Below are 15,347 nucleotides of genomic sequence, written 5' to 3'. Positions count from 1 at the left end.
AACCTCTCACGCACTTTGTTAAGAAGAGAGCAAGGGAAACACAAACTTGAGTTTAGAATAGACATTCTTAGGCCCAGGGTGAGGTGTAGGTTTAACTTTAATGTCCGAAGTGAAAACGAACGTGATGTTTTCAAGTGACTGTATAGTCAATTTAGGGGAGTCGCTCATTTTATGTATTCTATAATGGGGAGATTTTTCTCCGAACGCGTGCTGGCCTGACGCTACTTCTTTGGCAGTTGTCAGTCTGCCAGTAGCTATCTCCTATCATCTATAGTCAACTAAGTATTGATCATGGCGCAAACTAACATCATGATTCTTAAATTATGTGATCTAGTAAGTTTGTTTATTACATTCGTGTGCATTGAAAGTGACATTTTATCACATGCCACGTTTAATCCCACATTGTCTAGCAAGGGGGATGACAATTGTTTAAGGAAGCAGCGTGACATCAATATCATTGCTCTTCGTTTTGACGAAAGCAAGACTGAATCGGAATGTATGCTGGATGTGATGCAGCTGGCATCCATGTTGGAAGATGTTGTCATGGAAACCAACGTCCGTTATTCAGGATCGAACTCTTCGCTTGGATACACAGCTGTGAATGGATGTACAGTGAATGACACAGAAACATACGGTATCTTGAACGAGATGAGGACTGCCACAAACCCGGCATTGGTATACGACAGGAGGTACGATTCCATCTTTTCGTTAATAGTGCTTAGACAAGCCAGGCAACTCAACATCCCCGTCTACATGTATAACACGCTCTTCCCAGTCCAAGAGGTTCCCACAGGGTCACTCCATTTAGGACCAACCCCAGAAGACCTGGTCAGCGCCCTTCTGGGACTGATGGAGTACTTTCACTGGTCCTGGATAAGTGTCGTCGTGGAAAATGATAGACTTGGTAGGCTCTTCCTTAGCCTGTTGGAGAGAAAACTGGAGGAAGAGACGGGGATTTGTATAGAAGCTAAAATTATCTTCAACTCAGATTTGCTCCTGGCTAGTGACGTCAAAGCCCAGGAAGTACTTGGGGCTCGAATTCGGAACTCCACGGCAAGGGTTGTTATAGTCTTTGCATCTGAGGCAAACTTTGCGCAAATGTTCGGCAAAGTCAAGGGTGCTTATCAAGGTATATTTATCGTATGTGCGATGTTTTGCATAATGATTAGTGCATCTAAAGTTGGGAGGGTTTTGGAATCCAGGTTTTTCAGAAGTAATAGGGTATATGCCTCACTTTCACGCATACTATTTTTCCCAATATTGTATAGATAGATAATACCAAACATTTTATACATAAATGATATTCGTTGTGTGTGTGTGTGTGTGTGTGTGTGTGTGTGCATTAATTGAAGCGTTGCTACAATTTCTGAACCATCTAATTTTCCCTTCGTGTTTGCATTATCTATACTTTTCCTGTGGGTTAATGTAAGTCCTATACCTTGATTATAGTATTGTATTGTATTGGTATTGGTATTAGTATTGGTTAGTCAGATATCAAAACAGCTTTAAGCAAAGCAATGCTAGTTATACTGCATGATATGTGTGTTCATGTGTATAGTGTGCCTGTGTGTGTGTGCGTGCGTGTCAGATGAAGAACAAGAGATGATGCTAGCATAATCCTGCATGCGGTTGTCTCATCCCATATTCTTGCGTTTTCACTTTCTGATTAGCCTCCGTTCTCTACCTCCCTTTCAAGATCGCACGTGGATCCTCGCGTCTATCAGTTCATTGCCAGAAGAACTTCCCCATGGCACTTGGACACTCAAAGTCTCACCCACGAGCTACGGGATCCCAAGCAACTCGACCCGTTTTCTCACCCACTTGTGCAGCCACGATGGAAACTGTTCCGGAGACGGCAACGAAGCTGAAAGTTACAGGACGGATCGCACCAAGCTATGTGGCGCCGTCTGGAATAGCACCGGTCTTGACGGGAACTTCGTGGCGGACTCTCTCTACCTTCACCTTGCGGCCAGAATTGTGCGAGAGAAGGCATCACTCGGAAGCGCATCCGAGTTCTCAATCTTGGACTTGGCCGAAATCAGAGCCAGCAATCGACTGCCGGTGCTACCGATCCACGAATCGATCAATGGCTTTGGCCCAGTCTGGATTGATGCAAAGAGCGTTGAGTTACCATGGGGATTTGATCTGTGGTCCCTGAGACCAGCAGCGAGTATGTCAAACGGCGTAGAAGGAGTCAATGGCAGTGGTGGTGGTGAACACAGTGAGATCGGGAGTAGATCGATAGCGGGTAGCGAAGATGGCGGCAGACTCCTCTCGTATCACGTGATTGGGAGGATTGTGAAGAACTTTGGGCAAGAGAGAAATCTTGTACTCCTCAATGACAGCCTGATTCGATGGCCGGATGGTGCCAGTAAGGTTGGTTAAGTCAACTATTAAAGGGATGGTATAGCTTTGGGTGAGATTGGGGGATTCAGATTTTAACTTTTTGCGAGATGATAAGAGGAAGCTCCTGTGAAATATATTAAAGAGCATACAATATTCTAAGAGGAAATTCAAAGTTTATTTGAAGAAAATCGCTTTTGTGATGGCTGAGATATAAAAAAAAAACACAAAAGAAAACAAAGTGCACATGGTTCTGATAAAAGGTGGGTCCCACCTTTTATTATGACTTCTTTGTTTCTGGATATCTCAGCCATTTCACAATCAATTTTCATCAAATAGACTTTGAATTCCTCCTATGCTCTTTCATAGTATGTCATATAAGAGGTTTCTTATCATCTTGCAAATCTTGCAATTCCCCATCTCAACTAAAACCATACCATCTCTGATAATATGTATTTATAAACATGTGTATATATACAGTGTATGAATATTGAGTACAATGTATTTACTATTATATTCCTATACACTGTAGTAGACTACCATGTAAATGTGTGTGTTTATGTGTATGGTGGGTAAAGTAAACTGAATCATCATCATGAATATCAATGCCATATTTATAATTTTCAAGATTATCATGAAGATGATTTCTAACATTGGCATGTATATACGTATTATTACAATTTTTCCTTAATGATGATGAATAATTCATGATTATGCGCTTAGAAACGTCTGTATTAAGCGCTATATAAGTGTTATTGATTATTATTATTATTATTATTATTATTATTATTATTATTATTATTATCACAATTGAAATCATTATGATTGATACTGTTATTGGTCTCGCCATCCTGTTGTCATTGTTTGTCAACATAATCTTCATCTTTACCAATTTGCATTATTTTTTTTTCTATGCATATACCTTACACTCAATCCCTTTTAAGCCAGTTGTGCTAATCACCGGTCAAAACATACGACAATCTTTTTTTATGTATATATATAACTGCGTGTATTGTCATGATAAAACATGCTTTCGATTACCTTTCTTTTGTGCATCTTACTTAAAACAGACCGTATCGTCGTTCATACGTTTACAACCTCCCGCGCAGAAGTGCGTGATGCAACAATTAAAAATAAAGCCCTGTTCGTCGCAAGAACGTTCTCGCATTTACACTCTATAAATAGACTAGGTCATTGCAACCAATGATCCCGACATGTCATCACATCGTAACTTCTTTTGGCTTTTTCCTCTCCCGCTCCCCCTCCCTCTCTCTCTCTCTCTCTCCAGCTCTCTCACCCTCTTTTGCATCATGTGCTATTTTTAGCACTTATGAGTAAGAACATACACATTAATGATTTCCTAATTATTTCGTCGTGTATCTATTTTCCCCAACACACTTTCCCTATTCTGTGTTTACATTCAGTTTTTTCCTCATAGTGTCTTCTGCCTTCTTCCTCTCTCACTTCCGAAAATCTGAAACTTCCTTTTCACCGACTAATTAAAATGCTATTATAATGTCTACTGAGAAGTTAGTGTCTGTTCGGAAATCAACGGTTGCTTCATCACGATGTCTACTGTAGTTGTTGTTGTTTTTGTATTTGAGGCGCGTCATTCAAATATGAATATTTACGCCTTTATTTTTATAATATGATTATCTTACATATAATAAATAAATAAAAAAATAACAACTTTTTACTATTATTTTTATGCGCGCTATGTGTCTGCTGTTATACGGTTGGGGCAAATAAGTTCTGGTGCATGCTGATGGCAAACTCTGATCAGCCCGGCTCGTTACATTGAGCAGGCTTCTCGGTCGCGCACACAGACCTAGATCCCTCATTTGCCGCACTCAGGACCCTCCGCCCAACGCATATATGGTGCACAAGCAGACTCCCGAATGCGATATATAAACATCAAAATAATAATATTATTTCATATATACTTTCCATTAAATAAACATTATATAATTTACAAATAATTCATTTCTTTTTCATTACGTAATAAGCAAACATCCGGTTGTGCAGTGTGCAAATCTAAATCAAATAAAACTCAAAAGATAATTATCTGTATAACTCTATAAGACTTATATAAGTCTTTTGGAAAACCTTCTTGTTCTCTTCACATATGAGAATATGTAACTTCCCCGTGACATAGACGCAGTTTCAGACGACAATGACAATCTTGTGTAATTGTTGTTGTTGTTGTTGTTTTTTTTTTTGTGAGACAAAATAATGTAGTCGTCAACCCTAGAAATCGCCTAACGGAAACAAACTATAATAGATATACAGTGCGCAAAGGACAGGGTTTGTTTGGACACCTATTATCTACGAGTTGTTTCGTGTTCTTGACTTGTATATACATTTCGAGGAGGATGGTGCTTTTTACTTCTAACCCGAGCTCGGACCCTGATCTCGGACTGCATTGTTCTTACTCTTTCATGCTTTCTTTGTCCCCACATTTGTCTACTTCTCTGTCTGTCTGTCTGTCTATCTCGCCCCATCTCTATGATGTGAAATGTATATGTACTATATATAATCAGTGAGTATTCTCATCTGACACTCAGACTTAACATAAATAAACAGTACTTGGAGCTAAGGAGCTAGGAGGAAACTTTCATTTTCAATTTAGTGGAAGCAAATCATTGACTGGCACTCTTGTTGGTTGTATTTCTGATAGGTCGGCAGGTTACCAGTGAATATTAATCTGCAGATAGTACTACAGTTTTTAATTCATGGATGAAGCCTGGAATCTAATGATAGTCTCACAATGCATTCTTTTCAAGCACATTCCTTCCCTGAAACGACAAAGCAGATGGGAACTACACTGTTTGACATAACATGTTTGCTCTATTTTGCAACATTTCACATTTGACCTTTCCTCATACTCAGTCATACTGTGCATTCCAGGAATGAATAATGTAAACAAGAGAGTTGTCGTTGTAAAGAAAATTAATCAGGCTTTCTTATGATGTCACATTTGAATGAAATGATGTAGTCTTAAGAGAAATAATGATTATGATACATCAACTTGCAGAACTTTTTTTGAGGAGTTTATATATATATATATATATGAATATATATATATGTATGTATATATATGAATATATATATATATATATATATATATATATATATATATATATATATATATATATATATACATATACATACATACATATATTATATAAACAGACACTAGCCACGCACATAAACACAGCTCACAGGCCTCACACGCATTTCTGTCCTTTGTTTCTATCAGGTCTTTGAAAGGGTATGTCCCCGTATCGTAATAAAGAAGAGGCATGGCAGATTCTTTGATTGATTGATTGAGTGCGGCCATTTATTCGGCAAAATAAAACACAAAGGTATATCACATAGGCGTTTGAAATAACAACAGCCAAAAAGCCTTAAAAGAACTTTGTTATTTTTCCTTCTTGGCAACCTCTAGGCTCCATCTAGTCGGTGTTCTGCAGACTGTCCGACCTCCCATCTGCGCCTCTCCGTGTCTGGTCAACCACGTTGCTGCTTCACCTGTGTGCTGTGCGAAGGAACCCTCAACTATACGTCTGGTACGTAGGCTATAGCTTTGTTTTTAGTTCTTAATTTGTTGTTATAGCGCCTTTTCCCCCTTCTTTATAGGCCTACTTCATAGAAACAAAACCGTCATGCATTGTTTCTTTAAAGGGATGGTATAGTTTTGGTTGAGATTGAGATTTTACGTTTTCTTGAGATAATCAAAAACAGTCTATGACACATTAAAGAGCATTCAATTCTACAAATAATTCAAAGTCTATTTTGTGAAAATCGATTTTAAAATGGCTTAGATATCACAACAACAAATTAAAACAAAGTGGTTCTATTAAAGGAGGGTCCCACCATTAGGACCTCTTTGTTTTTGGATATCTCGGCCATTTCAAAACAGAGTATTATCAAATAAACTTTAAATTCCTCTTAGACTTGTATGCTCATTCGTATTTCATAAGAAGTCTCTCATTATCTCTCAAAAAAAGTTAGAAACCTGAAGCCCCATCTCAATCAAGATTATACCGTCCCTTTATAAAGATAACTAAACACAAAGAGAGGATAGAGTATGAAGAAAATGAGTGATATCAATTGAATAAAGTAAATCCAGGAGATTTACAAATGCGTTAAATGCGTCTGCGTATAACAAAATGGGAAAGAGTAAAGATCACTAAAGTTTGCCCATCTCATAAAAATATGTCTTTTTTTCCCTCTTCGTCTGTGACTGTCCGGTTAAAAGCTTGTTTTCTTAATACATAACTACATGCTACATCGATGATAATGAATGAAAATGTATCGATGTTTTATCTCTTCCCTCATAAAATTAAGAAAATATAGTGCATTTGGTGGGATAGGATTGCCGTATAAACAATAAAATGTATTCTCTGTATTGCCTGTCTGTCTGTTTATTCGTGTGTTTGTCCGTCTGTCTGTCTCTTTGCTTGCTTACGCTGCGTAATATACGATGTTCTCTTTGCACCATGCTCCTTATCTGTGTTTATATTAATGAAAAGATATTTTCTTAAACAAGTGGAGGACCATCAGTATTTTAGCCAGGGATGCGTGTACAGGACACGATTCCTGTAGGACATAGTTAAATTATTAGTATCTACGTGAAAGTAAAGTGACAATTCTATAAATAGTAAAATGATACAAAAGCAATATTTTAGTCACAGCAACATCAAAATGTATATAATCAAGACGATGTATGTCAGAGTCCACAATGAAAAAAAAGGAAAGGAAATCTTAGCTCTTGCACGTGATCGAGGCACGCTCCGTTCATATTACCACAATCACAAAATCCATTTCTAAAATGACTTTTCTATAAAACACAGAACGGCAAGCAGTGACAGTAATTAGGATCTTTTAACCGGACAGACACAGACAATAAAATATATGACAAATCAAGATGGCCAAGCTTTACCGAACTTTTTCCCATTTACGCACTCGTATTTGTAATTTTCCCTGATTTATTTGAGTAAGATAACATTCAACCGGCTGCGATCAGGAGTCGTTGGACGCTTCAATTTCAATATGTGACGCAGCGCCGCGCCGGGGTCTATGTAGTCCACTTCCTGGACTGCATTCGTAGCATTATGTATACACTGACATGCAGTGACGTACGGACGTACGTTGATGGTGTCGTGTCTCACCCCTCCTTTTCGGGAGTACCAATTGGTGGAGTGTCGGAATCCGCGGTTGGGCGCATTGTGTCGGTGCATGCATGTGTATGCGTGTGTTAGTGTGGGGAATGCGGACGATTAAAATCGTCCAGTATCTGGACTAGGGTCTATGCCCTTTTGGTCAGCATCCTGTCCATTCATTAGGTCACCCAGAACAGACGGCTCATCACATCCTTTCTGAGTTGTCTCGATCTTGGTCCACCCGCAGGAATAGAGGTGGACCTGTCCTGGATCCAGCAACTCCGTGACATTGGACGGATCATACCCAAGAAGAAGAAATAGAAGAAGAAAGAAGAAGAAGAAGAAGAAGCAGAAGAAGCAGAAGAATGTCCACCATGGAAAAATATGACTTGTGTTCGAGCATTGATATCTGTAATCGTCTCTGCCGATCACGGTGAAAAAAAAAAAAAAAACAGGAGAAAGGGGATAACAAGACTAATACAATCTTAAGAATTAAATTAAACGATGACTATTGTCAACCAAATAAAATTTTTTCATTTTCGTTACCTCTGCAACAACTGCAATGTATTGATACTGTTAGTTTTTCCCATTATTGTTGTTTTCTTTGTACAAATTTACATGCATTGTTTCTGTCACTCAAGAAAGTGAAATTTATGTTTATATTACTTTATCGTGGAAAAACGAATAAATTCGAACTTGAACTTGAACTTGAACTTGAACTTGAACCAAATAAAAGAAATCAAGCAGACATCGAAATACAAGGAATAGAAATAAATAATGCAGAGATAAGTGGATGGAAGGATCGAGAGATATGTTAGCTATATACAAAACTAAATAATAGCATATACAACGTACCTAGGGATGCACGGAGTGTGCGTTTGTGGTGTGCGTGCGTGAGTGTGTATGTGTGTGTGTGTGTGTCTGTAGGCACCCTGATGCACCCAGATTTTGTACAATGTTTGTGTATAAATGCAGTTTGTCTTTGTATAATGTTTCGTTTTTGTTTCTGTGAATTTTGTGATATGAAATTGAACGGTATTCGAATAAAGAATTATTAAACAAAAAGAGAGAGAAGGGGAGGGAGAGGGAGAGAAATAAAAGAGGAGATAGGAGAGACGGTGAATATATTAAGGGTAGAGAGCTTTCGGGGGGTAGAACTAGAAGAAAGAGAAACCTGACTTTGGTGACGATATATTATCTTGCATAGTTGTTGTTGGGGTCTTTCCCAATGTACCCCGTACAGTGGTTCCGGGTATTGCTGCCTGTCATTTTAGAGTTTGTTAAAATTTTCGTAGTACTAGTATTTGTCGTCAACAAACATTGCAATACAACTTTTCATTCCATATAAAACGAACAGACGCGAAATCCCATGCATGCACGCATGCACGTACACACACACACACACACACAAAAGAACAGCACAGCACAAAGGAGCTCACCGCACACTTCATTGTGTTTTGGCGGCAAATGCGGAACCATAACCATCGATAACAGAACCTGGTTTCGACAATCAGCTTGATCCAATGACAACATGAACGAATCGTTGGTTTTTTGTAATTAATTGCATTCCTGTCTCAGTGGGGAATTGTTGATGTTGACATGCTGGTTGGTTCCCAGTCCTCATTAGGTCAAAGACTCTAGAACATAACAGGTTTGCTATACCCAAATTATCAGTGTGGTTTATGTACAGCATGGACGAAGTGATTGAAACTTCATGCACGCTTGTTTAATAACTAGAAAATGAGGGTAATGACTTACATTATATTTCGTCTGCTTACCTAATTACCAGTAACAATTTGTTTTCAGTATTCTCAACCAGAAATGCAAATCACAGGATGTGAAGCTGAGAAACTATTGTTTTTCATGACGTCTTTCAAACGGCACAAAAAGGTCTTTCAACCTTGATCAGGCAGTATGTTGCTGAAAATGTCAGTTTGTTGTTGTTGTTGTTGTTTTTTTTTGTTTTTTTCATTTCCATCTGAGAAGACGGCTGGCTAGCCCATATTCAGCTGCACTAGCTGGTCTTCCATGGGGTCCAGTTGGACCAGGGAGGTGAGCACCTCCCTGGTTGGAAGTAAGGCTGGACCACTACATCGGGTTATGTACCCTGCTCTCTGCGATAAATGGATGAAACGGGATCTTTACCATGCATGAGTAATGACTCTCTCACACACGGAACCTCTATAAAATATGTCCTATCAGAGGGGCAGACCCGGGTTTTTTTTCCCACACACATTTTTTTCTAAATTGTTTTATCTTTTTAGAAATAGAAGGGCCTCACATCTGAGATTTCATTTTTCTCTTTGACAAGTTCATCCATATACACTGTTCAGCAGACCCGTTTTTACCTCCACATGCACTAATTTTCTTCTTTTTTTTTTTTAGAAATAGATTTTCTTTTCTTTTTTACATTTTAATCCATACGCTGTTCAGATTTTCTCGTGATCGAAGCAGGTTCACATGATTTGATATCAACATCTCATGTGTCCATCATAGCGTGGTGTTTGACAAGGCGGAAGCACGATCAGCCGACCTCATAGTGACACAGCTGATTATGCATTCAAGGAACTTCGGATCCTTTCATGACTATACGGATATTCATTGCTACAGAAGTTGAGAAATACAACTAGTCATGGCTGAAGATTTTGACCGTTTCACGGAGGGGGGGGGGGGGGGAGGGCACAAACAAAGACGATTCTAAACTGGTAGAAATTACAAATTTTCTCCATGTTCAGGTTGACCTAAGTGAACAAAGTATAATACCAAAGAGACAGATAGTTCCATCGAAATCGGACAGGAAGTGAACAAAAACCCAACTATATCGATTTTAGAGTTTCAAATCTATCCAGAGGGCGGTTCTATTGGTTATCACATAACATCCAAATAGATCCCTGTTATACCATTGATTGGTTGTTTGATATTGATCATTTGTCCCATTTTACTACTATTACGTCATCATTTGTGGCTCCATTTACCGTGCAATCTTGGATCCATGCGATTTGCTCCATTCCGTGAAAGATGAAATATCATGTACATTGCACTCAAAAATATTCATTTTCATTTTGTACACCAATTTAGTGACAGTCACTTATGCAAATTTGATGTGGCGGAGGATATCACGGCCTCAGATTCTTCCACGAATTCTCTCACAATCGTCCCTAGATTACATCATATGCAGTTAAGTTGTAACTATTTACCATGGGGGAAGGGTCCTGTACAGACGCTGATGTGATAATAAGAGGAATCATTTTAAGATGCATCATAAATGATTAAGCAACCTCTCCTGCAATTATTTGCACGTGTGATTGTTGACCTGATAAATATCATTGTTTGTCAAAAAGGCATATCTGCTGAATTCCATCACTTTCTCTTCTTTTCTTTTTTCGACATTCATGGCACACGTCTATACCGTTCTTTTTGTTTTGCTCGCACTCTTTGTTTTTCTAGACTCTTCTCATAAAAGTCAACTCGAGAACAAAGGGGAGATTATCTCAAAATCGTCGGTTGAGAATGATAAGGGCGTTAAGTTGTCACTAAACCCATAGGCCCGAATTCACGAAGGTGGTACATTTAATGAAACCATGGTTTAAACCATGGACAAAAACTGTGGAGTGCCAAGTGTCGCACGGAATATTTCGTTACGAAATTGGTCATTTTCGTCGACAAAATGACCGTTTCGTTAACGAAATTATCATTTCGTGGACGAAGTGTTCATTTAGTTACCAAACGTTGTCATTTTGTTAAAAAATGATCATTTCATTGACGAAATGACTGATTTCGTAACGAAATATTCCATGCGACACTTGGCGCTCCATAGATTTTGTCCATGGTTTAAACCATGGTTTCATTTGTACCACCTTCGTGAATTCGGGCCATAGTGTTCAAGACAACTTAACGCCCTTCTCATTCTCAACAGACGAAATGGGGAAAATCAGACGTAATTTGAAAGTCTTTCGTACGTGACCAGGGTTATGTACCCTGATAGCTAATACACGACATATCAAATAAAGATATGCTAATATACAGTATATGACATGTACAAAATATTAGAGAAACAATGATGATTGAGAATGTATGAAGACAAAATCGACGGAGAGATATGAAAAAAAAATGAGAGCGAAAATTGAAAGCTCTGTTACTCATACCCAAAGCCAACAATAATGTTTGAATGCACTGCCACTTCCCGATGGCCGTAAATAATATAATTACTAGTATATGGATGTTTAAGTTCAGTGTTAGCTTCGGCACATAAAGTATACGTTCTGTAACAATGTATCTTCCTACTTCGTTAATTCGTTTGCATGTATGAAATCGTACGCGGCGTGTGAAGTCGTGCACTATATTTTGTTGTGTTTGTTTGCTCCGGCTGATTGGCACCCGTGGTCTGGCTGTGTTTACACCATATTATTATGCATGTTCCCGGCGGCCACGGCAGTCACGTTCCATGCCACCGAGGACAAAACAGGATGGACGTGAGACAAGGCGATGGGACGGGATGGGCAAACGTGACAGGCCGTGATTGCCGTGGTTGCCGTGTCAGAGATTTAAACTGTCAAAAATTTTGCTACGGCAGTCCCGATGCTAATGAGAAACCTTGTAGGCCGTAAAAGTTCACGGGAGCGAGGACTGCAACAAACAAGACTAGAATATGAAGAGGAAGAAACGGGAGAATATCCCATCTACCCAAGACGCACTACGTTTCGGGCAAACGGGGCTGCCGTGGCCGCCGGGAACGTGGTGTAAAAGTAGCATATAGACTATCAGTTTGAAGAGGGTGACAGGACACTTATTACGCATAACAAGACAGTTGGTAGGGTTTATGACCCTGAGTAATTCTACGAAGAAACTTTTGAAATTTCGTCATATACTTTGTTTGCAGTGTAACAACGTTCTTTTAAAGAATATTGCTTCAGTGCAAACAAAGAAAGGGCTGCATAGAGTGGTTGTATCATCGATATACTAATACAAAGCAAAGACTCGAGATAAAAGGCATTCTCTTTGCTCTGTTTCCGTGTACAAAAAACAGGAAGTGTAGAGGAGCAGTAGGTTATTATTGATCATCAAGTTTCGATAGCGATGATATCCAGTCCTTCCGCAACCACCCCTTTAATAAAGCCTTACACTCATTGAAGTGGGGATACCCCGCACTAAGACCCTACTTCAGCGAACTTGCAATATCTTTAACGACATTATTAATGGTTGCCAAGACCAATATGTGTCATATCGTCAGTTACCCATTTTTCCCGTTCCCGTTCTCTCTCCCTCACTGAAAAGGATGCTCAGCGTTTATTGCGCGACTTTTATTCTTGGCTCAGCTGCGATACACGCGTGATACATCAATTAGTGGTGCTAAATTGTACGTGGAGAGCGAAAGTGAAAAAAAAAAAAGAATACACGTGACAGTGACGTAGTTAATGTTAACCCTCTCCCAATTCCCAAGCCAATTTGCACTTAAAGCACAGAAAGAGACAATACGCTATTATACAGCAAATTAATACGGAGAAAGTGAAAGTGAATAATACTCGTCAACTTTGTACAACCATTATCATAAGACTTAATAGGAAAGAGTGCAATCTAATAGGACCATAGTTAAAGGGACACTCCAGATGATTTATATAATTTTACATCATGTCGCTCATGAAATACTTAAATTGATAGTGCCGGCATGTAAAGACTTGTGGAATTCATTGTGGTCCTTGAGCAGAAAAGCCGATACACATGTACTCTGAAAAAAATACACCGAACAAGGATGATGACATAGGAGGCTCACATATTCCAGTAATATAGCAATGTAATTCCATTACAAAACCACCTGCTTAACAAGTTCACCTGTGTGAAATTAATACATGCTATCTTATCTCTTGTTCTGCTTCCATGAGCAACCTAATCATGCATTTTTATGCGAAGCTGCCCATCATCCTTGCTCATTGTGATTTATTACAAATTTCAAAAACATTATTGCCTGTATTCCTTATCCAAATCACTATAATTTCTGTAACTCTGTGCCCAGTATAACCAATTCATAGTTGTGCAAATTCAGAAGCCATTCGGAGGTCTCCTTTAATACAAAATTGACATGGCGTGTGAAGGCAATGTATAAACTCACGCTTTTTGCGTGGCCATAATAATGAGGTACTTGAACCGATCTTTCTATAATCACTCTGCCAACGAGGAAAGTAAATTGTGTCTAATTTTAGACAATCTTAAACGACGTTTGATCAAAGGTGTAAGTTTCCTCCATTTGTGATATAGATTCGTCACATGTCTTATAAAACTTGTTGAAAAAACGTTAAAATTGAGATATTTTACAGCACGTTTAAATGACGTCATTTTCGAATTCACCGCGACAGACTATCTACTAGTAATCGGATGACATAATAACCTCTCATGACTATTCCGTGAACAATGTTCCGACTCACTCAAGTAAGATATTTCCCCAATTCCCTCCCTGTCTATCTAGGAAAACTTCTTTACACCCGCTTTTCTTTTCGTTTCCTTATTCTCACGCGGCTTATATTTCTTCTCTTTTCCGCTTTCCCCTGTACGTGAATTTTTATAAGCATTTCGTATGTGCGTATATGATAATATGTAGGAACCACCAAATGTGAAGTAATGCTACATGTAAGTATCACTTGCATGTTTTCATGATTTACAAAATACATTCCATGGACACATGCAGGTTATGATTGGACTCTAAGGGGAGGGTGCCTTGGTTAATCATGTCAGTAGGCCTCTACTTAAGGAATGATAGACAGATGATGCCACTGGCAGAATTTTATGTATGGAAGTTGTTGTTTTTTGTGGGTGTAACCAAGTTATCTGAAAGAATATAGCAGAAAATATTAGTAAGAAATATATGGCACATAATTATTTAGATATTCATTTGGCCGCGTTATAGTGATTATCTGAGCATTGTGAATCAATAAAAGTCAACATGCATTCGCATTACAAAGTCTCTTTATTTATATGTTAGCGAGTGGGAATAGCGTCCAGCTGAAATATACGTCCAAGCCTCTGACCAGTTTCCTTATATACAGGAACCTGTCATTTCCTCTGAACACTCATCTCTGACACACAAACAAACAAATAATCTAAAACATGTATGGATTAAGGATGCAGCACAAACTGCATATTATTGTAACCATGGTAACTCCGGTTAGTCGATTTCGTTTTTGAGACCACACCATAATGTTTGGACAAAATAAATGACAACTTCCTCTTTTTAAAATACAACTGACATTTATAGTGCAATGTGTGTGTGTGTGTGTGTGTGTGTGTGCGTGCGTATGTGTGTGTGTGTGTGCGTGCGTGCGTGTGTGTGTGTGTGTGTGTGTGTAGGTGTGTGTGTTCTAGTAGCATCTGTTTTCCTGCTGAAGGTATGCTGCCAACGAGGAAATTAATCATGAGAATTACAGATGTGTGACGAGCATTCTATAGAGACTGTTGGATAATGAACTCGTGTCTGAGTGCACTCTGCTCAGTAACGGAATTGTTGACAACATCGTTTAATGTTGTGATCTTTGTTCAAAAGAGGGGGTATTCCCCAGGAGATTTCCTTGAATTGATAATTTGAAGGATGACTTTGTTTTGAAGCTTTTTTTTTTTTGTTTATTTATTTTCTGAAAGCAGATCACGACTGCTTGATAAAACTTGACCTGTATAGCTTGCGTGTTGTTATAGTAAAATGAGGAAGTGTTGTCTGCCTGGAGCCACTTGACTAAAGATGGTTTGGCGTCTAGCGTCTCATGAAGTCATCACATAAAAATCTTAAGGGTAAATCTCAGAATGGCTATATATATATATAGCTATATGAGAGGCTTTCAAAGAGAAGTAAACTCC

This window comes from Diadema setosum, chromosome 18 (assembly GCF_964275005.1).
Source record: "Diadema setosum chromosome 18, eeDiaSeto1, whole genome shotgun sequence".
NCBI classification, from domain to species: domain Eukaryota; kingdom Metazoa; phylum Echinodermata; class Echinoidea; order Diadematoida; family Diadematidae; genus Diadema; species Diadema setosum.
The sequence above is the reverse complement of the archived record's forward strand: the minus strand, read 5'-3'. Positions refer to the sequence as shown.